Source organism: Spinacia oleracea, chromosome 4, assembly GCF_020520425.1.
Source record: "Spinacia oleracea cultivar Varoflay chromosome 4, BTI_SOV_V1, whole genome shotgun sequence".
Lineage (NCBI taxonomy): Eukaryota > Viridiplantae > Streptophyta > Magnoliopsida > Caryophyllales > Amaranthaceae > Spinacia > Spinacia oleracea.
The window spans coordinates 168,296,443-168,323,691 of record NC_079490.1 but is presented as its reverse complement, the minus strand read 5'-3'; the positions used below and the strand labels follow the sequence as shown (position 1 = coordinate 168,323,691).

Below are 27,249 nucleotides of genomic sequence, written 5' to 3'. Positions count from 1 at the left end.
AATGAATGTTTTGACATGTTTTATGAATTGCGGGAAATGAAATATGATTTTATTGAATAATTTATTATAATATGATTTGATGGAATTATTCCTTATTTTATGATTGATTATAAAATGCTTTGATGATTGATTGAATTTCTTATAAAATGCTGTTTATAAGAAACCATGAAAGAAAGGATGTTTGATCTTATGATCCAAAGGAATTATGTTACTTCAACTGAAGTAAAAAGACTAAAATGTAAAAATTAAACGAAACATGATAAATGAAAGTGAAATTCCTAGTCCGTTTGGCAGTATATGTTCACAGGTTACGATTCTCGGTCATGCATGTACCCATGGGGCATCCGCCCATTGAGCCAAGGCTCTCATGTTTTCGGGCCAAGGCCCCATGTTTATGGACAGCGGTCCATCGTGGAAGACGTTCCACCATGTCATACTTGCCACGACTAGCATGTGCACCCTAAAGTTGATAATGAATTAAATAAAGGACTTTATAAAATGTTTTACATTATTCTATTCTCCCTGTGTTATTAAATAAAATGTATTGAAATGAATTTACGTTGCTAGAATAGTTCGTTACTGAGTCTTCGGCTCACCGTTATTTTGTTTTCTGTTTTAGGTACCGCTGGGATCGATGGGAACGAGTAGTGGCGAGGATTTCACTTTAATAATTCCCACCTAGTTTATGCTTTAAGTTTTAATAGTTTAATTAAAGACTTTTAGTAATTTATGTACCTTTATTTTGGTAATATAAAAGATTATTATATTGATTTTTGGGATTTAATATCTTATGATTGAAGGTTGCCTTGTAATTCCCAAGAGGGAGTTACGGCAGGTAATGCCCCGACCAATTAGGTTAATTCCGCTGCTAATTATGCTTTAATAATGTAATTAGAGGTCGGGGTGTTACATTGTTGCATTCTGGTTCGCTAAATGTTGCATTCTGGTTCGGTTGTTCGCTAAATGTTGACCTTCTGTAGTTGCATTCTGGTTCAATAAATGTCGCATTCTGGATTAACTAATGCAACAAGAAAAATATGTGGGTTCTTTAGTTGCATTTTGGCTTTTGTAGTTGCATTCTAAGTAAACAAATGATTAGAGCAACAAATGACACTATGGATCTTTCTGTACGCAGGTGCACAGACGACTTCAGAATTCTACTACTTTGTTTTTAAATTAAGGCTCTGCTGTAGGATGTGGAATACCTTCCAACTGAATATTGTACAATTTCAAACTTCCAATGCTCTCATTTGGCATGAATCATTGTAACACCCTAATAATTCCTTGCTTTTTATAAAACATTTTCCAACTTAAAACAAAGGAATTACCAATATATTACCGCCACCGTGATAACGGCTAAGGCTATTTACCAGAATTACGCAACGGAATTTAACTAACTTTCAAATCATTATAAATAGTTAATGGCCAACGTACAACTCAGAACCATTAAGGCCCAAACCAAAACATTTAATAGTTTAAAATCCATTAACTAAAGTGTAAATAAATGTTGTAGTCATGGCTAGAAAATAAATGCAGAGTTTATAAATGCGGAAGAGAAAATAATCTCTCAAACTCAATCCCATGATAACTTCTCCCGCGAGTTATCTCTACAACGTGTTTATTAAAATCTACTCCCCAACAACGCACGACCAAAAGGGTCATTAAGGCAAAGGCCATGACCAAAAGACATGAAGGCACGAAGTCATTAAGGCAAAGGCCATGACCTAAAGACATGAAGCACGAAGTCAGCGAAAGCTGAGTATGAACAAGCTAGAATGAAATCCTAGTCTAACATGCTTCACTCAACAATATAATAATCCACATGCAAAAGCCATATAATAACAGTAATCATGGAGACAAGACTCGAAACTTTACACGACTCTTGGCTCACAAATTAATAAGAATTTGCTTTGAACAGGTAAAAGAAAATATCCATAAAAGGAAAAGAAAAGGTGTTGGAAGCCAACCACACACCAAAATAATAAATAAATGCCGCGCCATACCGACTGTCGGACCATACCGACGGAATTCCCGTGCTTAAAAGAATGAATGAAACAACGTCTTGTATCATTCAATGAGGACAAGTTTTCCGGCAAGACTCCCCCCATTGTTCATATTCAAAGGTATATACACGTTCCAAGAGTCTTGAACCTCCTTTGGGTTGCACTTTACTCTAATTAATATTTTATGCACAAGGTGAACTCAAGACACAACAACAAGACATAAAATACAAGCAACCAACCACGACACTTCATTTTAATCCTTTAGGACATGTGATCAAACATAGGACTCAAGTGATATTACTCTCATTGTTCCTTCTCAATATGCTATTGAGATAACCCGACATTGCCAGTTAATAAGTGGGGTGTGCACGAAGCACGAATGGTCCTTAGTTCAATTCACATAGACTTCTCAAACATATTCTACTCGACGGTAGAACTACTACTGCACATCGACACTAATACTTGGCTTAAAGTATGCTAGACATCCCGTACAATAGCATAAACATAATCCTTGCATGTGAAACACTCATACATGCATATAAACTTGAACAACATGCTTGACATAATTCAGCGATTATAAATGATCACAACATGAATGTTCACATGGGCTTCATAACTCAACAATAAACCATAGCATGCTTGTTCACCACACCAAACATGAATTCAATAATACTTCAAATCACATGATTCACAAATAATAATTATCACATAATCCTCATTTAAACGGTGGTCACCCTTGGCATGTACGTACCTCGAGTATCTAAGTACGGGGGCCACTTTGCGAATCACAGTCAAGGCTAGAAATCACCTCCTATAAATAAAATATTAAAACTTAGTTATTATCCATGCTTACTAAATTTTCAGCAACGTTTAAGAGTTTTAAAACCTTGGATTCAATTATAAATTAGTTGCTCATAATTAAAATAGTAGTCTCAATTGGCCGATTAAAGTCCTAGTACCAAAACATTAATATTTCGCCTTTAAAATAATTAAAATCAACACTTTAAAACCTTGGATTAAATCTGAAAATTACATTTGATTTCTCTTATTTAAATTACCATTATATTACGTAAATCAATCGCTTGTTAAGTTGGGATTAAAACCCTAGTATTTAATAATCATAAAAATCACTTTAGGACATCAAAAATCCACGCTTTATTAATTTATTAAATCTGAAAATAATAACTCTTTTAATTAAAATCATCCTCATGAATTCAAACACGTAAAATATCACAATACGGTGTTCATAATCGTTCCCAAAAGTTCAATTAATCAAAATCAATAATAATAATAATATAATTTTAAAATACGGAATTGAAATAGAATAGGCAATGAAGAACAGATTTATACCAAACCGGCCTATAGCACGGTACAATCACAAATTTGATGTGATTGGGCGCAAAAAGGAGTTAACGGAACAACACACAACACACACAACACACACGGTGTGCGTGTGTTGTGAGGGCAGCGACGAGAAAGCAACATCAGGGGCGACAAGGGCACGAGGCTCGCGTGCACGAGCGAGAGAGAAAGAGGGTGTGCGAGGGTGTGTGGGCGAGGGCACCTAAGATACAACAACAACACACGGCAACAACAACAACAACAACAGCAACAACACACGAGGGTGCTGTTGTGCGGGTCGAGGGACGCGAGAGAAAAGAGAGAGACGAGTGCCTATGGGCGACGTGCGTGTGCACGAGGCACAAGGGAAGATGCACGAAGAGAGGGGTGAAGGCTTGCGTGCACGAGAAATCCAGCAAGGCAAGGCACGAGTGGTGCTCGTGCTTGCAGGTAAGAGAGAGAGCCGACCGAAAGAGAGAGCAAAGAGAGGAGAGAGAAATTTCTGAAATTATGAGGGGATCATTAAAAAGGGAGAGGTGTATTTATAGGTTCCTAATCCCTAGTGGGCTTAGGTTAGGGTTTTGCATTGGGCTTTGCAATTGGGTTTAAATTAGATTAAATACTTAAAAGCTTTAAGGCTTTGTTGGGTTCACCAACTAAATGGAATTGGGCTCGAAATTTATTTAAATGTTTTTGAAATACGACCCAATAAATTCAAGACTTAAATAATAAAATAATAAATTCATTTAATTTTATTTCAGAATAAAATAGAAATAATAAATATTTTGTTTAATTAAAAATACATTTAAATCCATATTAAATGCAATTTAAATTCTATAATTCGTAAAAATACTTTATAAATACATTAAAATATATTTATAAATTTTGACAAATACGAGGTATGATAATCATGCACAAGGTTCTGTGAAATTTTTATTACTACCAAGTGCCAATGCATCTAGTATATCTTATATGCACGCGATACGTGCGAGTGTATTAAAAAATTGTGCTATTACAGCACCTTCAATATAATGATCTTTCGCTCAGTTATTACCTGCCCCAGACTGCCCGAAGACAAAGTTATCAGGCAGGAAAATCTGCTCAGAACCACAACCAAGTTGGATATCTTCAACCAAAAAGATCAGAGTTGCTATCCAAAGACTTAGATTTAATCATAGCAACACAAATAGAAAAGAATAAACTATGAATTGATCTGTATAAAAGCCTTTCCAGGATCACATGACACCAAAAGAACCAAAGTCACTCATCAGGATAAACCACATTCCTATAAATTAATTTATATAGCATCCGAGCCATTACATCATAAGGAACATATTTTCTCCTACGGAATTGGTATTTGGATGCAACCTAACATTCACATTTATATACAATGAATTAAAACTAGTTTTATACCCGTGCGATGCACGGATGTTTTCTGGTTTATAAAATTGTTTTGGTTACCATTGAATTTTTTATGGCTATTTTCACTTTTTTTTCAAAAATGTTATACTAACTAATGACAACCTTTATATTTTTTATGGCTAAGATATATATATGTCCCAAAATATGTATGTAGCAATTTTGGATTTGGATGAATATATTACCAAAGTGTCCACTGTCGACCGCAGTGATTAACCCCTCGTCCCGTGGTGACTAACTCTATTTTTCGCGTGCTCCAGTTAAGGGTTTGGGGTTGGTAAACAAAATGTGTATCTTTGCTAAATTGCATTAAAATTGATAGCAAATGTAGGGAATAAGGCATTGAGCTAATATTATGTTTCCTTCGTTACTTTGTTTGTCCAAAAATTCTTGCACGCATAAGATTTACAATAAATTTATCATATATCAAAGTAACTTTAACCCACTCTTTTGTAACTTTTAACATGTTTTAAATAAATTTTATATAATGGAAAATTGATGAATAAAAATTATAAAGAGTTAAATGGTTACCTTTAGAATTAGAGACCTTTTACATTATATCAGGATAACTTTTAAGCATTTTAAACTTACTTTACTCCAATGTACAATATTTATTGGACACCACCTTTAAATAAGATTTTGCGTTGTTTGTCTGAATTTTCAATTTAGGTAGAGAGAAACTTTGCCACATTTTTATTTTCATATATTTAAAAATTACATTAATATCAAACAATTGAGGAAAATGGCTTATAATACAGAATGGAATAAAAGATATAACAAAGGGAATGCTTTCCTTGCTGTCTTATTTATTTGTAGTTGCGAATAAAGAAGTTACAATGTTGTTTAGTTTTACTTATCCGCTATATGCCGGAGATCATCTGAAGTATTGATTTCCAAATTCCAAAAGTTGCATCTTGTGTTTGTCCATTGGCTCTGCATTCCAGTTTTGAACGGTTGAGCAAATGTACTAATATGAAGAAGTAAGAAATTGATTTAAAAATGTAACTAAAATGAGCTAAAAATCAATCACGGTGACGCGTGCCTAGGCACCAAAAGTTTGCAAGTTATAAACTAAAATTAAAATCACAAGCATATAAATACGGAGTGTGTGTACAATGTATGACACTAAAAAGTCCTAGAAACATAGAAACATATCACATAGGCTTTCTGGAATGTAAAAGCTCTTAATACCATTATAGGAGAAATGGTATTCTTGTTTGGTATATGCATAATAGGGCAAAATACAAGAAAACTTAATAATACATGTCCATTATACTATAATGAGCGAGAAGAATAATATGGTGCTATTAGGTGTCAATAGACTAATTAAGATGGAAAAAATAAAAAAATTTGTTATGTTTCTCAAATAATTCATGATGGAAACCATACACTTAAGAAGGTTCCTTGTGACATCCATCTACAGAAAACACAAGAAAATTTGTAATCGTATTCGTGAGTAATATCTAAATAGTGACAATCAAGTAATTGGGTTTTTCCTCTTGCCTACAAACTTTGATTTCTACCTATTATGTAACTGTTCTTGTCTGTTTCAAATCCATAAGTAAACAACATGTTAATCCAGTATCAAATAAGCAGATAATGAAGCAAAACAATTTTAGCTCTATTTAAGGGACTGTCAAGGATAAATAAGCATAAGCATAAGCATAAGCATCAAGCATAAGCAATGTTTGTCCATTGACTGGTTTATCCCAAGATTCCCAATCATAGTCTTTTTCATATCCCTCCAAAATCCAAACCAATAATACCAGCATCAAATTAAACAACGTTTTAATTCAAGCATAAGCAGCAAAACAACGTTTGTCCATTGACTGGTTTATCCCAAGATTCCCAATCATAGTCTTTTTCATATCCCTCCAAAATCCAAACCAATAATACCAGCATCAAATTAAACAACGTTATACTTCATGAAAGATGTCATCATCCAACTGTCCAAGTGCAAACCAGTTCTTGTTAACGAAAACAAAACTAATTCTAATGGAATGATCAGAGACTAAAATGAGAGAAAAGGAAAATCACAAACAACAAAACTAATGATTTCAGTGCCCATACCAAAAAAAAAAAATTGACTAACATTACCGTCAATTTCATCACACGAATTTACTAACTACTCCGTATATTATTGTAATATATTACTAATTTATACTTTGTACAATTTATCGCTTTAACTTAAAAGGCTAAATAATACTCCATAGATAATGCGGTCAAAATTGATGAATAGAGTATTGAACTGAACAGAACAAATCATTTCTGACCTTAGAGAAATCATGCTCCAATTTCACAATTCTACAATTTTCAATAACCCTAAAACACACATAAGAAAATTGGAATTAATATCGGTGAATAGAAAAGAAAGAAAAAGAAAAAGAAAAATTAGGCACCAGTAGATCTACCTAGTTAAATTTGTCAGACACAAACATAAAGTCACAATATCATAGTGAAGTAAATTCAATTGCTGCAATTGAACAATAAAAAAACCATATCAAAGATTAACCGAAAATCTGACCCCTGGAAAAGGAAATAGAGAAATTTGATGATGACATAGAAAATTCACCCAATTCATGATTTGGAAGGAGATCGAGAGAAAGAAATGGCTGAAGATGTGCCTAACTGCCCATGGAGCATGGTTAATTGATTTTTTGTTATTAGAAGGTGGTTAATTGAAACGACGGGACTCATGTGAGGAGTAAAAGAGGGGGAATCCATACTTTTTAAATACTATATAGATAAGATACATTTAAAGATCTCCAAAGCTGCACATTAGTTTCAATGATATGAGAGGGCTGTTAATTCTTTACTTTATAAAAGAAACTTACCAGAAATGCAGAGTTAAACATCTGGATTACCAAGATGAAATCAAGGTTGTTGTTTTCTATACCAATTGTAAGGCTATCAATCAACGTACTATTTTTATTGGGTATGTTTTTTTCCTCAATTAAATTTAAACCCAAAGCCTCACCAAAGGCAAGTAACTATCTGTACCTTTTTTTTTCTCAGCATCTTCTTGTGCATTTGCAAGTAATTGGGCGCAGAATCTCCCAGTGAGAGGACAGTTAATTGCTTGAGGTTTTACAATACCATCCACATCAACAATTAATCTCCCTCTTGAAGTTACTACATATCCAACGTCTCCTAAAGCTTTTCTGTTTCTTCTCTCTCCTCCTCCTTGAACATTTTTCTGTTGAACTCCACCTATTCTTCCAAGCACCCAGTTTTTTCAATTAATTTTTAGTATTTTGCAATCTTCGAGAATCAGAAAATCCAGATCCTAAACTGAAATAGATTTATAAACAATGAACTGGGTCGATATTTTTTTTTTTTTTTCAATTCTTACTGTCAATATCATCCTGAAACAGATGAATAAAAAGAAACCAAAATCAAGAGAATAAACAAATTTTGAAAACTGCAAGATCAAGTTTTTCTACAGTCAAACAAAGATCAGTATCTACCATGTCAATGATCAAGTGTTATTATCTTTAAAAACATCCACAACTTATTAATCATCATCCTCAATCAAATTGATAATCACAAATGGTTCAAAATACCTTAAATAAAAATTGGCTAAACAATTGAAACTGTAAATCAGATATTGGCAGTCATGAATGGAAAAAAAAACGCTAAACAGATATTCACTCAAAATTGGAATTGAAAACAAAACTTATAGAATTGCTAATGAAATCAGAATTTTCGAAAACAAAGTAGAAACATAATCAACATAAGGCAACAACAATAGAGGAAAAAACGCATACCGATTGAATTCGCGAGAAAATTCTTTAACCTTCAACGCAAATAGTCGGCAAATCTTCAATCCCTAACCAACTGTATAGATATTGAGAAGAAGATTCAGTTTTCCCAATTCAATTGCTAGAAGGAATTAGAAATTGAGAAATAGAAACCGTCTTAGAATTGGAAATTTTACAAATAGGGTTTATACAAATATTTGCCTCAGTAAGGGAAGGAAAATGGATAAAATTAGAAACTGGAATTTGAGAAAAGTTGAAGATGAGAAGAGGCGAAGGAATGCGTCTGATGGTTATCATATATGTAAAAGTTGGAGGATAGAGTTGTGGGAGAGTTGTAGAAGAAGGTGTCGGTTGGCTTTCTTGTTCTGTTTTTGTCGCAAGCGTTCCAAATAAAATATAAAAAAAAATTTAAAAAAAATCTGAAAAATCAGGATGGGGCCACGTGTCTCTCCAACCTCCCTGCTATTAAATATTAGAATAGATATGAAATTAGTGTATTATACAAAGTAATGATGAGTAGAAGGAGGAGTCGTTTATTTGAAAGGCTCACAGCAAGACCAATAGATCATGTCCACTGCCTACAGAAAACTCCTGTGTTCTTTATCTCATCATAGCAAGAAACAACATACTTCATGCACATGTAAACAACTCTAAACAACCAACATTCTGCAAGGCTATCATAGTTGGAATAAATATGAAAGAGAGATATAAGAGCTTCAGTGTGTGTAACAATCAGATCATAGATCATTGATCTCTCTGAAATCCGCTAAAATAAAGCAAATTATTATCATCAACTCTAATCAACCCACAATTATTCACATAAAAACATAATTTTTGAGGGAAAATAAACCTGAAACAATAGTTTTCAAAGATTTACTCAAAGAGCCAAAGGTCAGAAACTCTAGGTTATCAGGTCCATAAGCACGACCCGAGGAACGAACCGACCACAACTCACTTTGTTGTAGTACACATGAAAGATCTAACTCTCCTTCTGTTCCCTGGGCCTCCTGATTGTACTTCTCACGGTCACTGCACTGGAGGTGCTGTTATAACATAGAAAACAAATAAGTAAGAAATAAAAACAAAGAAATTATGTATAATTATCATAAATAGATGCATAAAACTAATACCCCAATCAACAAAGTGTCACAAATATGAACTACAAACGCAATCAAGCTATTGAGTGGAATCCTTAGTCACTACCAATAGTTGTTCGAATTTCGAAAGACGCCTTCAAAGTATCTGTGAATATGAAGCCTGAAGTTTGTTGTTTGACACTTCTACCAGCTCTTAAGACGTTGTATTGGATCTCAAATCGCATCAAATTCATCTGTATCAGACAATCAGCTCTAATCTAAACTCTGAAATGCAAGTATATGTTAGGTTATGATTCATATGACAGTTCATAAATCATGCGGAAAAACCATAAAGCCAGGAAACATATTATTTACACATAATCATTTAGCATAGTTTAGATGCATACTCTTTGTTGCGTGCCTTCCCTAGGTGCGCCCGAACCGAACAAGAACAAGTCTTTTAGGACTCCAAGTGTCGTCCCTCCGTAGATAGTCCACAGCACGTCCGGATCCGCCTTAAGATTGACCAACTAGAATCGCCTTTAAGGTTCTAATATTTTCGGTTAGGTAGGCAAGAATATTGGCTGATTTTTCTGCTTAAAAATCTTAGTTTTGAATACTTAAAACTTGTGTATAAATAATGACCCCTAGGCCTTTATTTATAGAGTTATGGAAAAGGAATCGTAATCCTAGTAGGACACGAATTAATTGAAATTAGAATCCTACATGAATTCTATTTAATTAATTTATCCAATTAGGAATGGGAATTTAATCATACACTAACTCTTGTAGATTTAGGAATCACGCATGAGCACAAACTCACACACACACGGCAGCCACAAGGGCTGCCCATGCGCGTGCGAGCAGCAGCCCACGCAGCGCGGCCCACGCATCCGTGGCCTTGGCGCGCGCTGGGCCTGCCTTGCGGTAGGCCTGGGCGCTGCCTTGGCTGGGCTTGTGGCGCGCGTGCTTGCTGGGCGATGGCCCGGCTTCGTGCTGGGCCTTCGTCCGGCAGGCCTCGTCCGATGCTAATTCGTACGATACGCTTCCGATTAAATTTCCAGTTCCGGAATTTATTTCCGATACGAACAATATTTAATATTTCCGATTCCGGAATTAATTTCCGTTTCGAACAAATATTTAATATTTCCGTTTCCGGAATTATTTTCCGATTCCGGTAATATTTCCGATTCTGACAATATTTCCGTTTCCGGCAATATTTCCGACTCTGGTAATATTTCCATTTCCAATAATATTTTCCGATACGTACCATGTTTCCGTTTCCGGCAACATCTACGACTTGGATAATATTCATATTTCCGATACGATCCATATTTCCGTTTCCGGCAATATCATCGTTTCCGGAGTATTCATTTCTTGCCTGTGACGATCTTAGCTCCCACTGAAACCAAGATCCGTCGGTTCCGAATATTCATAGATGGAGTATTTAATGCCATTAAATACTTGATCCGTTTACGTACTATTTGTGTGACCCTACGGGTTCAGTCAAGAGTAAGCTGTGGATTAATATCATTAATTCCACTTGAACTGAAGCGGCCTCTAGCTAGGCATTCAGCTCACTTGATCTCACTGAATTATTAACTTGTTAATTAATACTGAACCGCATTTATTAGACTTAACATAGAATGCATACTTGGACCAAGGGCATTATTTCCTTCAGTCTCCCACTTGTCCTTAGGGACAAGTGTGCATTTCCTAATTCCTTTGTCGCTCGATGCTTGCTCTTGAACATAAGGTAAGAGTTGTCATCCTTATTATGTCCAGAGGTGTTCCTCGGTTTCAGAGTTCAACTGATCAAATAAACAGATAATCATAGCCTATGATTCATCCGAGCACGGCCATGCATTTCACAGTTTCTAGCTCTCCGAGTGGCCTTGTACAACTTTTAAGCATCTCATCCCGATTTATGGGAGGACAATCCCAATCTTGCGATCTTGAGATTAGACTTCGTTTGATAGGTGATTACCTGAGCGTTGCCTTTATAGCCTCCTTTTACGGTGCGACGGTTGGTCAACGTCAAAGCAACCAGTTCTCAAACAAGTAATCTCAAATCACTCAGGTATTGAGGATTTAGTGTCTAATAATTTAATGAAATTTACTTATGACAGACTTTCATCTCTTACAGTAAAGTTTCATAGGTCTTGTCCGATACTAGTCTTCCCAAAGTAAGTATCTATGCAAATGATTATGACATTGCCATGTCCACATAGTTCAAGAAACAGAACTACTAGTCATCTTGCATTCTAATCGTCTAACGTTTTCTATGCGTCCAATTTTATAGAAAACTCCGATTAGGGACCATTTTCAACCTTTGACATTCAAGTTCACTTGATAGACATTTCTTAGTCACAGGACTGGTCCTGACAGTCTATCTTGAATATATCGTCAAATTTGAAGGGACTCATCATTTAATACTAAACCAAGATTAAATGGAATATGAAAATACATTTCATATATGATAAATGTTCAACCCCAATGTTTTATAACCATGGGCCTCAAACCCATCTTCTAAAACAATTCATGGAATTCAAAGCTATGCTTGATTTCCAATGCTACAATGTGAGTGTTGCTTCTCACTTGTTGCATAGGTTTAGTTATCATGCTTTGCCAATCTTAATATCCTTTTCATCGAATGTTCTTCGAGATATGATGATAAGATCTTTTCGAGTTTGTTTATTATGTGATCTAGTCTTTCTTACTTCGATGGTGGTTTTACTCACTTTGCAATGAAGAACCATCAAGTTAGCAGACGTTTTTCTTGCTTCAAGAGTGGTTCTACGCATTTTTCAATGAAGAACCATCAAGCCAGCTGATAGGTGATCTACCCAAGTTCAGTGAAGAACTTTAAACAACCCTGTTTTATTGCTTCTTAGGCAATAATTACTTTTACTTCAACTGTATAGGTTGCTAGTGATGCTTTGTTTGGATTTACCTATCCAAGCAGTTCATAGATATGTGGAAGACTCTCCAACTATATCTTAGAACATAGAAATTATTATTTTAATTTCCCACGCAACAACTCATGGTCTCCAATCCATGTTGCCATTTCAAAACACGATGCTCTATAGCTCGTCCTTATCAATGGTTAACTCCAAAGGGTCTTGCTTGATCCTTTGCCAGTGTTTATGCGTGTAGCATCAATATTTAGCATATCTTTATTTCCTTGAATCAAGAACTATTCCTATGTACCTTTTCAAGTACCATAAGTATTCTTGATCTCAATCTAGTTGATCTTCACTTAGATCAATAGAGATTGGTATATGTTCGTCATGGCTAAAGTCATACGATACGTTTTTGGCGATCCTCATATTATATCATACATGATAAATTCTTTTGCAGAATAATTCCCAATTGAATTCTATTCATGTAACTTTAGCTTATTCAATTTCAGCAGATACTGAATCCAGCTAAATTCTTTGACATATAATATAGGTTAAGAATCTCATTTAGACTCTTTGATGTTTAACTTAGTAAATGCTTATACATAGTTCAAACATCCTTTACTTAGATTTATTTACATGGGTCGAATATCTCCAATGGAGACTTTCGTGTTTGATTTAGTAAATGCCATTACTTAATCCAAAACAATATCATAAGATTTTTGTAAATAGATCTTAATACCCAGTATGTACTAAGTTTCGCCATGGTCCATCATTGATGAATTATTTCAAATCTAAGTCATTAGCATTTGAATGTTATTTCACAATAGAGAGATATGTGTGTAATACACATAGGACCAATTAAGTTTTAAGTACTCCCACTAAACTTCTTATATATCTATAAGAATCATGTATATTTTATGAAACTAAAATACTTATTAGCTTCACTAAATATAGTTCTAATTCCCAATTGCTTGCTTAAATCTGGACTTAGATTTCATAAGCTAGCTTTCCTTTTCAAGCATTTATTTGGATCCACAAATCCTATGACATACCATGTACATAGTTTATTCCAACATTTGATTGAGGAATACGTTTTGTCATCCAATTGCCATATTTACCAATATGCAATCATTGCTTGAATTATAGACTTGAAGCATTACGATTTTGCATGAGGTTTCAACACAATCCACATTGTGAATTTGCTTGTAACTTTTAGCAACTAATCTAGCTTTGTGTGTGAACACAATTCCATGTTTGATGGTTTTTATCCTTAAAACAAACTTGCAACCAATAGGTGTGAAACTATTCTTGCAAATCAACAAAATTTCAATTTTGTCATCAAAACATTGAGTATGTTTTATGGCCTCTAACCATTTAAAAACATTTGAGTCTATATATGGCCTCTAACCATTTTAGGGAATCTGGGTTTCGTCATAGCTTTCTTACAAGTCACAAACTCATTAATCTACATGATAATAGTTTGACTGCAAGTTGTAGGTTTCTTCACTATTTAATAGAAGAATCTCATAGTTTCATTGACCTGATCTCTATGTTTCTTTACTATCTAATAGAAGAATCTCATAGTTTCAGTGACTTGAATTCTATGCCTACTTGGGTATAGAACATCAAACAATAGAATATCAATAGCCACTTGAAAGTCCTTTGAATATTCTGTTCTCCTTGAAGCACTTGTAAAGTCTTCTAAGAGATATCTATTCTTTAAAGCCACTTCTAACGTCCTTAAAGAATAAGTTCGGATTTTCTGAAGCACTTCGAAAAGCCTCCGGAATGTCCGTTTATGTTTGTTGTTCGCCTCGAAAACTTTCGAGGTCTATTTTCTCCCACTTGTCATTTTGGAAACGAATCTCCAAAAGGACATTATTTCGAGCAAACAAACATTATGTTCTCAAAAATTCGTGGTAGAAACAATACCCTTGTGTCTCATTTGAATAAATCACAATGAAACATATATCTAGACTTGGGCCTTAGTTTGTTGAATAACAAACACTAAGCTCCCACTGAGTTTAGGAACTCTTTAGATATATTATGAAAAGATATTCTGAAATTACTTTTCAATAGCTTTGACGAATTTGGTTTAGTTTGGTGGTAGTTGAGCATTTTGTTTTAGAAATTATAGGAAAAGTCTTTATGATTCATCATTGATCGAATCAAGTACTAATTGACTTCGATCATTCCAACGTAGATATGCCATATCTTATGGACCTAGATTGTGAACACACAATCATTGATGATCATATTTGGTCTCAAGTAATCATGAACATGATCTAACCTAGATCTTTATGATTTCTTGCCAAGTGGATTTTATACTTCTGAATCTTTGAACTAGCCAAACAGATTCAACTTATATCACATTTGAGTAAATAAACCTATATTTACTCAAATCCATGTGAAATAATAAAGTCATAAAACCTTTCTTTAGCTTTGAACTCTATCGTCTAGGCGTTCTAACAATAGTTCATATTCTTTGTTACTTTCAACAAGTAAGACTAGCTTGTCTTAAGTTGATCTAGAAATCAACCAACTTTCAAAAGTCCATCAAAATAGAGCTTATGAATGTTAACTTGTTGATATGGTCTAAGCAACAATGCCAAAGATTCAATGGAACTCAAATCAAGGGTTTGATTTGAACCTAGTAAAGTTCTTTAAAGAGTTGTTTGTTTTAATCAAGCATATTGACTCAACCAGTAATTGACCATTTCATTCAAATAAACAAACAAACAAGCATTATTTTTGTTCTTCTGAATGTGAGTCTTTCTGTGTTTGAAGCAGAAATTTAGGTATGCTGATTATGGAACAAAATAGCCATTAAGTTCCAGCCTTTGAAAGGACTTAAAACAAACTAGATGACCCTACAACTAATGTAGCATTGCCATGCTTCATTTCCCACTTGTAGGTCATTAGTGTATCCTAGCTTCCATTATTTGAGTTATTACCGAAGTAAGAACCTCAAGCGGTATATGATACCAAGGAAGTTTGATTGCTAGGTCACTTCTCTTTAAACATAAATTTATAGGTAGAAACGGAATCGTAAATTCCTTTCATTTGTTCCTCGTTTTCCTATTTCTTGTACCCTTTCTTATAGTCTTAAGAATTGAATTCTTTAGTGTTGACTTTTATACTTTGTTAGACATGTCCAATGTCACTAACAAGGTTCTTTACCATTTTAATTTATGTTGAATATTCTGTTTCAACTAGATGATCTTACCAGAAGCTTCTAAAGTTCTCTAAGCATCGATCTATTCGAATGTCTAGGAACTAGACTCATTCGAGAATTAAATGGAAAAAGGATTTTAGGTTGTTAACCATTGGTAAAGCTGAGCGTTTAAACTCAATGCTTTATGATCTCAAAACCACATTGTATTTTGAATTCACAAGCACCAATCGGTTTGCCATTCGACTTTGATACTCGAAAACAACCATAAAAGTCGATATAAGAAACGTACATTTTAAATTGCTCACTTTCTCTCATTTCCGTGAATCGTTCTTGGATTCACTACCAATCGAGGAAATTTACTGTTACCTTTCTAAAAGGATTTATTGCAGTGCAAGATATTTAATTATAAACAATAATTAAAACATACATTGAAGCATGCAAAGTCTAAACATTTATCATGAATAATAACTTGAAATTAAAGCAACCATGCAATTCAAACAAGTTATTAGCATTTTATTCGATTTTATTGTTCCGGCAGGTGTGAATAAAATGATTCCAAGATCCTAAAATCATTGAAGAACTAAGCACAGTTTGTCGACTTAATCCTAAAACATCTTAGGTAAGCAAAAGCCTTTTGCTAATAGTCTAGAAACTATTCTTGGTTGATAGGTACGTCTAAGAACTTATTAGGTAAACCTATCGATTTTGCCACGACATAAAAGGACTCCTTACTTATATCGTTGAGTTTCACCAAAACTAACATGTACTCACAATTATTTGTGTACCTTGCCCCTTTAGGACCAATAAGTAACACCTCGCTGAGCGAAAACTATTACTAGATTGATGTAAAGGATATCCAAGCAAGTGTATATTTTGGCATGGCACCTTTTAACTCAATTTTTAAGTTTGGAACTTAAGGCTCTTACTATGTTGGTTAGATTTTAAGTGAACTAAAATCCTTAATCATGCAACATAATCAAGCTTTTGATCTCATGCATTTTAAGACATATTTAAAGCAATAAATAACTTAAAACATGCATAAGATATTTGTGATCTAGTATGGCCCGACTTCATCTTGAAGCTTTGACTTCAAAGTCCGTCTTGAAAATCTCCGTGGGAGGCACCATTTTCTTCAAATAGGATAAGCTATAACTAATTACAACTATTTGATGGTTCGCAGACCATATTTGAATTGAAAAATAACTTTGGTACTTTAGACCAATTACATTCAAATTAATGGTACGCAGACCATATTTTCTATCCTATTTGGGCCATACTAGTCACTTCATAACCTGCAAAATAGTACATATACAATATATACCATTCACCCATTCATTATCATGAATGGCCCACTTAGCTGGTTAGTAAAACACATTATGCATCACGTAAACATTTGCAGCAATTAATCAAGGGCACCAATAATCTACCAATTATTCAGTCCTTATTAATTCTAATCAAGTTGTTTTAACCTTAAGGATTTGTAGACCTAATCAAGAGTTTATGACTAAAAAGCGCTCCCACTTAAACCAATAAATTCATATGCTTTACCAATTTTAAACATAAAAATGTATTTCTAGTCTAACCGGAAACATACAAATTTAATTAAAATTTAAAGCTCATATCAATTTATAATTGAATCCAAAAAATTTAATTTAATTTCAGTCGTATTTAAATTAACTCATGATTTTAATTTTAGTAAAATAATTAGAATAAATAACATTTATTATAATTATAATATTCAAAATTAAAATCCAAGAAAATAATTTAAATAATTTTTAAAATTAATTAAAATTACGTGAACTGAAATTTTCAAATTAAACATTCAAAACGATCTAATCGTAACGCAAACACCCTACGCGTTGCACGCCCATGGGCCGTACGCACACAGCCATTGCTGGCCATGTGCGCGCAGCCCATGCGCTCGTCGCATAGCTGCTGCATCCCCATCGCAAGCCACCGCACGCATTGGTGCTTGCTGCGCGCGCCAGCGCTCATCGCACGCGAGCTATCGCTCGCAGTGCGCGCGCGCGACATCTGGGCGCGCGACATCGCTCGCTGGGCGCGCGAGCCATCGCTCGCTGGGCGCGCGACATCGCTCGCTGGGCGCGCGACATCGCTCGCTGGGCGCGCGACATCGCTCGCTGTGCGCGCGAGCCATCGCTCGCTGGGGCGCGACATCGCTCGCTGGGCGGGCGACATCGCGCGCTGTGCGCGCGAGTAATGCTGGGCGCAGCGCTCGTGGCACGCGAGCTTGCGCTCGCTGCGCGCGAGGCTGCGCGCTCTTGTGCGAGGCAGCGCGCGTTGTGGCGCAGCTCGCTTGCTGCCCACACGCGACTGCCTTGGCTCGCCCTTCGCCCATGCCCATTCGTTCATTGCTCGTGGCACACGACGCAAGGCAGGGCTGCTGCCTTGTGCTCGTGCACTACGCCCTTGCTCATTGCATTCGTGCCGCACGGGCGACGAGCTCCCTTGCTCGTCGTCGCATGCCCGCATTATACAACACCCCTTAAGGGTAACACGAAGCGTCCATTGCTTCGTGCGTGCAAGTTTTATGAACGAATCGCATAAAAATTTAAAATTTATATTTAAAATTAATGACAAATTAATAAATAATATTAATTTCATAATTTTAGGGCGAAAAAATCGAAAATTTATTATCCAATTGATTTTCGATTGTTATGGATTCAAGTCTAGGTCATAAAAATTAAAATTTATCGTAAATTTACAATTTTTATGGTGGTTTTTAATCATAGGTTTCTAATTAAATTACAATTAATTATGAAAATCAAATTAATTCTAAATTATTCTAATTTTCAACAAATTAATCATAATTAATAATTAGATTGCATAATTAACAAGACTAGGCATTCAAACTTGTTAAACATATGCAGTAGGTCAATCAAAAATTCAAGATTTATCAACAAGAATCGCAAATATTTAATTTAACATCTTAAATTTACGAAATTTTGCATTCGAAAAACTAAAACCTTCGAAAAGTCATAGTTAGGCTTCGAATTTGAGAATTCTGGGTTCGGCAGAAAAATACTAGTTTTGTCAAAATTTTAGAATGCCTTTTACATGCGGAATTGACACAAAAATCACTCAATTCGGATGAGTAACGAAGAAACTGCCGAAAAACTGCGTACGTATAATTAAATAAACGCAATTTGCAATTAATTAACAATTACGAAAATTAATCACCCCTTTTAATTCTTGCAAATTTGTAATATTTAACCATGTTCATGCAATTTAGATTATGAAAATAATAAGGGGCTCGTGATACCACTGTTAGGTTATGATTCATATGACAGTTCATAAATCATGCGGAAAAACCATAAAGCCAGGAAACATATTATTTACACATAATCATTTAGCATAGTTTAGATGCATACTCTTTGTTGCGTGCCTTCCCTAGCTGCGCCCGAACCGAACAAGAACAAGTCTTTTAGGACTCCAAGTGTCGTCCCTCCGTAGATAGTCCACAGCACGTCCGGATTTGCCTTAAGATTGACCAACTAGAATCGCCTTTAAGGTTCTAATATTTTCGGTTAGGTAGGCAAGAATATTGGCTGATTTTTCTGCTTAAAAATCTTAGTTTTGAATACTTAAAACTTGTGTATAAATAATGACCCCTAGGCCTTTATTTATAGAGTTATGGAAAAGGAATCGTAATCCTAGTAGGACACGAATTAATTGAAATTAGAATCCTACATGAATTCTATTTAATTAATTTATCCAATTAGGAATGGGAATTTAATCATACACTAACTCTTGTAGATTTAGGAATCACGCATGAGCACAAACTCACACACACACGGCAGCCACAAGGGCTGCCCATGCGCGTGCGAGCAGCAGCCCACGCAGCGCGGCCCACGCATCCGTAGCCTTGGCGCGCGCTGGGCCTGCCTTGCGGTAGGCCTGGGCGCTGCCTTGGCTGGGCTTGTGGCGCGCGTGCTTGCTGGGCGATGGCCCGGCTTCGTGCTGGGCCTTCGTCCGGCAGGCCTCGTCCGATGCTAGTTCGTACGATACGCTTCCGATTAAATTTCCAGTTCCGGAATTTATTTCCGATACGAACAATATTTAATATTTCCGATTCCGGAATTAATTTCCGTTTCGAACAAATATTTAATATTTCCGTTTCCGGAATTATTTTCCGATTCCGGTAATATTTCCGATTCTGACAATATTTCCGTTTCCGGCAATATTTCCGATTCTGGTAATATTTCCATTTCCAATAATATTTTCCGATACGTACCATGTTTCCGTTTCCGGCAACATCTACGACTTGGATAATATTCATATTTCCGATACGATCCATATTTCCGTTTCCGGCAATATCATCGTTTCCGGAGTATTCATTTCTTGCCTGTGACGATCTTAGCTCCCACTGAAACCAAGATCCGTCGGTTCCGAATATTCATAGATGGAGTATTTAATGCCATTAAATACTTGATCCGTTTACGTACTATTTGTGTGACCCTACGGGTTCAGTCAAGAGTAAGCTGTGGATTAATATCATTAATTCCACTTGAACTGAAGCGGCCTCTAGCTAGGCATTCAGCTCACTTGATCTCACTGAATTATTAACTTGTTAATTAATACTGAACCGCATTTATTAGACTTAACATAGAATGCATACTTGGACCAAGGGCATTATTTCCTTCAGTATATGTATATGAACTGTTGTTATAGACTTTAGTGTTAAGGGATAGAGAATACACTATACCCCTATTGTTTGAAAACAACAGGCGGCGCTGTATCAGCAGTCAACAAATCAATTAATTAATACTAGTCTTATATGCACGCGATGCGTGCGGTGATATATAAAAAATTAAAATTATGTTATGTAGAAAAAAATATTCGCAAACTTTCTCTATAGAAAAAGTAGACATCAAAATCATTGGGGGATGCATTTTTGATACAGATTATATTTGTTTAAAAAATTTAAATTCAAATATGATTTATTTTTAAAACATAAAATGTGGAATAATAAAATATTAATGAAAAAAATAAATTATGTATTTAATAAGGAGTATATTTGGCTGTGATTAAGTGTTTGATTGTCATTTTTTTATTTTGACTTTTTGTCTGTTGTGATTAAATGTGGTTGACTAATTATTTTTCTTTTATTCTTTTTTATTTTATTTTTCAATTAATGTCAATATCTAGGGGAATTGAAACAAAAGGGCATTACAAAAATGACCTCAATAGTTCTCTTATAGATTTAAAATGACGGTTATAAACAAACTAAAATTATGTTATTATAATTAATCACCACAAAATAATAAGTAAGAATTTTTTTTTACAAAGTGCGATCATCAAAAGAAAAAATGTTCGATGAAGTATATAAATAAACCCTTCTTGAAACCATTCGATGAAGTTTTCAATATGAATAGAGTAAATAGTGCATTCTACGCCCTCACCCTACCAAAAAAAAAACACACAGAAAAAAAGTTATGTTATACAAAAATAACATAAAGACAATTCACTTATATGAAACACTTACACCGACATCGAATAAATCAATTACCGTATTTGCTTAGTTATTCCTAGATTAGTGTAATTTAAAACATCATAGTTGTGAACCCATCGAACTCGTACATCATATCGTCGTACACCATTAGAAAAAAAATGCATAAAGGGTGCATAATGATACTCCGTCATCCTGTAATAATATTTTTTAAAATAAAAATAAAATTACATAAATTACACAATATATAATGCAGTGAATAAATTGAACTATGTAGTGATATAAAATTATGGCCCTAAGGTAACACCATAAAATTAATGGTCCCTTTAGTTAAAAAAATCGAAAACAGTTAAAGCCAACATTAGGCTAAAAGATTGGGCCCAAAAAAAGTTACAGAAGGCCAAAAACATGAACGCAAAACCCTACCTTTTACTTAAATTTGCTCTAACCTGATTCCTTGAAGTTGGAATCATCCCTTCAGCCGCAATCCTTGTACCACAGGAAAGAGAAAGAGAGAGAAGGATACAAAATGGGGAAAAATATGTCACAATCCGAACTCGCAGTTCATGCCCAATAGTCTTCTCTCAAGGAAGCAATTTGTCAGTTTTTCACACTCTTTTCTCAATTGGTTTTCTTCTCAAATTGTTATTCTATACTTTTAGTAATTATATTTAGTACTCCCTCCATTCCTTTTTGATCTTCCTATTTGGAGTTTGGGGTGGAAATAAGAAAATAGAATCTTGTAATGATTGGTGTAAGAGTAATGATTTGGTGTAAGAGAAAGTAATAAATAAATGAAGGAAAGTAATAAAGAAATGAAGGAGAGAGAAGATATTTTGTTTAAAGTAATAAAAAATCATAAAAGTGGGGTTGGGTGGGTGAATGGGGAAATGTGAATGAATTAAATAAGGGATGATGGGAAAATTTATGGTAAAAAGTCATGTCCAAAAATAGAAACAGGAAGATCATTTAGGAACGACATTTATAGAAACAGGAAGATCAAAAAGGAATGGAGGGAGTAGTAATTATATATCAATCCTTTTACCTTTTAAAATCTTTGACGTTTATGGTAGCCTTTACTATTCACTTTTAATGACGACCTTACTCATTGTAATTTTAGTAATTGTAATAAGTAGTAATTATATTTTTTTAATCGTTCAATTTGCAGTGATTTATTATTAGTTGAATACTTGAATGTAACTTCCTTTTTCTTATTTCCGTTTCAGTTATGACTTGCTTTGTTGGTGAGTTAAGCATTATGCTGCTTTTTCCCCTTTTTAATTTGTGATCTTTTTGCCGGTTATTTACAGATTCATTTTTTATTTCTGTATTGTAGAGTGTTAATATATGTTAGTAGGCCGGGGAGTTTTAGTCTATTTCAAGAGGGACACCAAAAGTGTGATTACAATTTTAACCTCAGCTCTTGGCTTATATAATAGAGATTGTAGTACTATTGGATGGACAGATGAATCATTCAAAAAGCCCTTACTTTAATTATACTAAGAGGTCCATATGGGTTAACATCATATAGTATCATGCCAATAAGATAACAATATAATGATATAAATTAATTGTGATAACATCGTATCTTATTGGCATGATAATTCGAACAAATTAAAGGAATTGGGTTACTAAAGGAAATTCCCAAACTTTTGTTTGGCAATTTCAAGTACAATTGAACAATATAAGAAGAACTTTCACAGGTCCATGGTTGTATGTAATTTCATTTTAAGAATCTCAAAAGTTAGTAATTTACCAATTATAAGAACTTTCACAGGTCCATGGCCGTATGTTCTATAGAAAATTCGGGCACCATTCAAACTCATGATTCTTCAGCTAAAGAGAGAGAAAAAACGCAGAAAATTCAACCAAATTCAAACAAAGCATCGATGATAATTCTGAGAAATCACACAATTTGATCGAAATTGAATTGAATTGAAGAAGCTAGGTTAATGGAAATGTGAGAGGAGAGAGAAAGGGAGAGGAACCCACCCTCCGATGACGACAACAATCAGTTGACCACCCAGCACCATAACCTTAAGGAATTGGTATTTCAAAAACAGCACCATGTGGTTGGACAATATGCACATTCAACTATCGACATTGATCAATGATGCGGGTTATGACTTCTATGGCAAGTTGGTTTTTAGTTGAATCTGACACAAAGAATCAAAGAAGAAAAAAAATCATGGACTGTTTGTTTGTGACTGTCAGCAAGAGAACATGTCGGGAAATGAATTTTCAAGGTACACAGAACTCTATATGACAAAATCAGAGAATCAAATATATAGGTTATGCATAAGAACGAATTGGAAGTTTCCACATCCAAATCTTAATTGTGAATCAAGCTTCTATGTGACTCTGTAAGATGTTATAAAAAGTATACTTTTCAGAGCAAAACAGAGACTAAAAAGACCTCACCTCATGCCTTATATAATAGAGACTAAAAAGACTATTCTTTTCTCTGGTATAATGTATCCTATTATTTACAGCTCTGTAGAAACTAACTATGATTGAAGAACTGAAGCAACAGAAAATGGTTTTACATTTGTCTGCATATAATCATATCTATTTGGAACTTGTAAGGATAGCCATCTGGTACGGAGTAAGTAAATTTCCAGAAAAAACAAAGGATAGATTTAGATTGAGGCATCTGAGAATAAACGTGTCAAAATTTTCTAAGTTTGAGAGGTATTTCATATGTCTTTCCTTAGGGCTGATATAGAATGCATATAGGAGGTTACTACTTTTGGTTTCTGAAGTAGGCTACTAATATGACGGATTAAGGGAAAAAAAGAAGGGTTACTAATCTGAAGTTCCCTTTTACGCATAATAAGTTGGTGACTTTGGGATACATTAAAATTTCTTCCTAAGGGCGGAAGTGGCAGCTAGCAGGGATAAATGCGAATCTATTATGTTCGTTTTGATGTATCTAATGCAAATATCAGGGGTTACCAGTCCATTTAATGGAGAGTTGTGAACTTACAATGTTGGAGATATGAAAAGAAGCCAAAGTGGAGAAACTATGATCTGGACTCCAACAATCAATTTATTTATAATGACATTTATGTCAATTTATTTATAATGACAGTCTCAAATTTCAACATTCAATTAATTTTTTTTTTAAAAAGCCCCAATTCATAAACCTTAATTACCTGATATAATAGAGATTGAGGGTTTGATGATAAAATGTGATTCATCAACAACAGTTTCAGTTGGTGCAGCAGAGTTCCAGCGAATTGAAGGGGGCAGAGAAATAAGTCGAAGAAGATTCGGCAGCAAAATGAGATGAATTGAAGGGGGCAGCGAAATGAGACGAATACCAAGTTCAAACATTACCCAATATTCTCTGAGGAAAACATCAATAAAAAACATCAAGTGCAGAAATTCAATTTCAGTTGAATCATTCAATTCACTGATAAACCAACACAATTTATCATCAAATTCATGAAAAAACTCACAAAAAAGAATTAACCAAATAAATAATTAAGAGATTGAAATGATACCTAGAAGTTGGGTTAATCAAAATCTACGCCACTTTTCAACTTCTGTAAAAAAAAAAATCAAACACAAAAAAATTCAGATCAGGAATTCGAGTTTTCATAATGAAAATAGCCAACCTTTTGAGATGGAGGATAGATCGTCATGCGGGAGATAATTTCGGCAATCAAATCAAAAATAGGAATCAAAGTAAGATAGAGAAATTGAGCAATTGATTAATTAAATCAAAAACAGGAATCAAAGTAAATAGAGTTGTCGCAATCTTATAACCTATCACACAAAGTTCCACCAAAATTCAAATACTATCAAGAAAAAATTATCTTTTCTGTGTTTGTTGCATTATCAACTACTTAGACTATCACCCAGATTAAGAAAACTACAAATATTAGGTGTACTTTGGACCAAATCAATCAAATTTAAACCGAAAAATCTTAAAGTTGGAGGAAATAGACATAAAGGTTAACTCCAAATCAAATTTAAGTTAATAAATTGAGATTGAATTTTTGTCTAGCTAATTAATGTAATTTAATCCAAAATCAATTGAAATCAATCAATTGAAGTATTATATGAAACTTTCGAAATCAGATTAACAAAAAAAGAATTTAATAATTACCTGACAATCAGAACACAATCACAATCTTACACATTTTAATCAAATTCTATAAACAACTAAGATCCCAATTTTGAATAATAACTTGGAATCCTTAGTAAAACAACGAAAATTCAGCATCACATTATGAACAAACAATCCCAATTCACAGATTGCCCTGGAAATTAAATCTTATCAAACATACAATATTAAACCTGAAAAAGGTAGTAGTGAAAAGGAGCAAAATCCGGGCAAGAACTTGTTTATTCAAGCCAGATCCTTGAAAAAAAGCGACGGCTTCAGCACCACTAATCCGACCATCATGATCCAAATCAACCCAAATTACTGAAATATCTCCATTCAATACAATACAAACTCCATCAAAATCAAACAAATTACCAAAAAGAACCAACAAAAACACCCAATTATCGGACGACTTTGGTGAATGGTGGGTTCCGATTATCGGAAAATACAAAACCTTGAAAACCAATTCAGCTAAAGACAGAGAGAGAGGAAAAAAACGCAAAAAAACTACCTGAACGCTGATTTGGGACGCGATTTGGCGAGGAAATACAACCCTAGAAACGACGACGATGGGGACGCGAGGAGAGAGAAACGTTAGAGAGGACACAAATCGCCTCTGAAATGCGAGGAGAGAGAAAAGAGTGTAAGAGATAAGGGGCTCAGCGAGCAACATCAACGAATTCAAGGGTATTTTGGTAATTTCGTTTGGGGACACGAAAAGTGATGTTAATAAAATGCCCTCAAGAGTTGGCTTATATAATAGAGATTATTATTCACTGCTAATTTGTATTTTCTAAAACCATTTTCATGGAGGAAACCTGTGTGGTTGATGCAGTAATGCACATTGATCGACATTGGTTTAGGTGGATGATTGCATCATTTTGTCATGTTTTCTGTTGATTATTGATTCTCTTAACCATAGCTAGTATTCCTATGTGCTGAAATATGAGACATAACTAGTAGTCCTAGTCATGTCTTCTTAGAATAACTAATGCCGCCAGAAGGAAGATCAATAAATATCTCAAGGTTGTAGCCTTGATTCAATTTGTATCTTGATTCATAGTTATTCTTTACTTTTATTATTAAAATGATTACGGAATTGTTATTTTGTCATGTTAAAGTTGCACCAGTTCGCTTGAGTTTGGGTCGAAAAGTGAAAATGAAGTCAACAGTGAGATAGTAAGTATGTTTAGTTATTTTTTATGTAATTATGTTTATCAAATATTCTTTTAAGTATAATAAAAAAAATGTAACAACTTATGATTAATTGGAAATTTCTTGTTTTTTTACAAGGCATAAGATGTGTGGCAAACGTGTAAACGGGAAAGAGCCTTTATGAAAATTCGTGAAGGTAACTAGTTGTCCGTTGTCAAGTTTCCCCTTATTAATTAATTAATGGGATATGCTCACTGGAGTCTGAATGTTGTACTCCGTATCAAAGAAAATTTTGTCTAGGATTTTTATTTCATGTCTTAAAAAACTTATGGGTGTTAAATATCAGATACCTTCAAAGGATCGGAGAACAAATTATATTAAAAAAATAAGTAAAAAATGATATTAGATCACCTAACCAACGTTGGTAGAAATGGTGAAAAGCTAGTGGACTTGGTTCAAAAGGGTAGAAAATGTTTTTAGTTTGGTTTATTGGGTTAAATGATTGAATCTTTTCAGGGTATGTCGAAAAAGAAAATTCTTACTCTTTTATCAGATGATGAGGATGTGGATATAAATGATGATGAATACAATGATAGAACTGAGAAGGAAAATTCTGAAGAGGCTAATACAGATGTAGGAAAATGGCTACCAGTCACAAGATGAAGAAGGCGAGAAATATATATTATGATTATAAGTAGTAAGAAATATATCATGCATCCCCAAGTCTTTTCTGGATGGAATTTAACTTTGCTCCTGTCATGTGTCATGTGTTATAAGTTTTAGACCACGAGGTCTCTTTTGAATTGAACGTAAATGTTTGCACTGGATCTTA

The 27,249-nt window shown here is 34.4% G+C and overlaps 1 long non-coding RNA gene and 3 other non-coding genes across 4 annotated transcripts; all 4 read right to left on the bottom strand.

Moving 5' to 3' along the window:
* Positions 1-4,555: 4,555 nt before the first annotated feature.
* On the bottom strand, positions 4,556-4,699 carry LOC130460524 (small nucleolar RNA snoR80). The gene has a single exon (XR_008920380.1). It is a non-coding gene; the product is annotated as a small nucleolar RNA snoR80 (small nucleolar RNA).
* A 734-nt stretch (positions 4,700-5,433) lies between these two features.
* Positions 5,434-8,925, bottom strand: LOC110801861 (uncharacterized). The gene is made up of 3 exons (XR_008932261.1): positions 8,531-8,925; positions 7,764-7,973; positions 5,434-5,696 (listed from the first exon to the last, which is right to left on the bottom strand). It is a non-coding gene; the product is annotated as an uncharacterized lncRNA (long non-coding RNA).
* Positions 8,926-9,032: 107 nt separating this feature from the next.
* LOC130460506 (small nucleolar RNA Z152/R70/R12) lies at positions 9,033-9,142 on the bottom strand. The gene has a single exon (XR_008920363.1). It is a non-coding gene; the product is annotated as a small nucleolar RNA Z152/R70/R12 (small nucleolar RNA).
* Positions 9,143-9,235: 93 nt separating this feature from the next.
* LOC130460505 (small nucleolar RNA R11/Z151) lies at positions 9,236-9,321 on the bottom strand. The gene has a single exon (XR_008920362.1). It is a non-coding gene; the product is annotated as a small nucleolar RNA R11/Z151 (small nucleolar RNA).
* Positions 9,322-27,249: the final 17,928 nt, after the last annotated feature.